Source organism: Primulina tabacum, chromosome 9 (genome assembly GCF_025594145.1).
Source record: "Primulina tabacum isolate GXHZ01 chromosome 9, ASM2559414v2, whole genome shotgun sequence".
Lineage (NCBI taxonomy): Eukaryota > Viridiplantae > Streptophyta > Magnoliopsida > Lamiales > Gesneriaceae > Primulina > Primulina tabacum.
The window spans coordinates 20,292,101-20,292,751 of NC_134558.1; the positions used below are offsets into that span (position 1 = coordinate 20,292,101).

The window sequence follows — 651 nt, forward strand, 5'->3', positions numbered from 1 at the left end:
GAAAATTTCTTGCAGACGCATAGCCGACCCACTCATGCTCATCCCATCAATCTTTCTATTCAAAGCCTCTAACTGTGCTGAAACCGCCGACAAATCATTAACTTGATTAACTCCAGCACCTCGTCTCTGCCTATCAGACTGAGGATGATAGCTACTAGCAGCCATCTCCTCCAATAACTCATATCCTTCCTCCGCCATCTTTCTCAGTAAGTTACCACAGGCAGCAGCATCTATCATAGTACGGTTAGGAGTAAGCAGACCGTAGTAGAAAGTTTGAACAACTAACCCAAGAGGCAGCTCATGGTGTGGACATCTCCTCAACAAGTCCTTGTAGCGCTCCCATGCCTCGTAAAGTGACTCTTGCTCATATTGAGCAAAAGTAGTAATGTCGGCTCTGAGCTTCATAGTCTTCGACGGAGGAAAGTACTTGATCAAGAACGCCTTTGCCATATCTTCCCATGTAGTAATAGACCCTACAGGAAAACAGTTTAACCACGACTTAGCTTTATCTCTCAGTGAAAATGGAAATAAACGCAAACGAACAGCGTCATCAGACACGCCATTAAACTTAAAAGTATCACAAATTTCAAGAAAGTCAGCTATATGAGAATTAGGGTCGTCAAGTGCACTTTCCCCAAATTGGACAGTGTT

The 651-nt window shown here is 43.6% G+C and overlaps 1 non-coding gene across 1 annotated transcript; it reads left to right on the forward strand.

The window, feature by feature from the left end:
* Positions 1-295: 295 nt before the first annotated feature.
* On the forward strand, positions 296-402 carry LOC142504654 (small nucleolar RNA R71). Its single transcript, XR_012804280.1, has one exon. It is a non-coding gene; the product is annotated as a small nucleolar RNA R71 (small nucleolar RNA).
* The last annotated feature ends 249 nt before the right edge of the window (positions 403-651 follow it).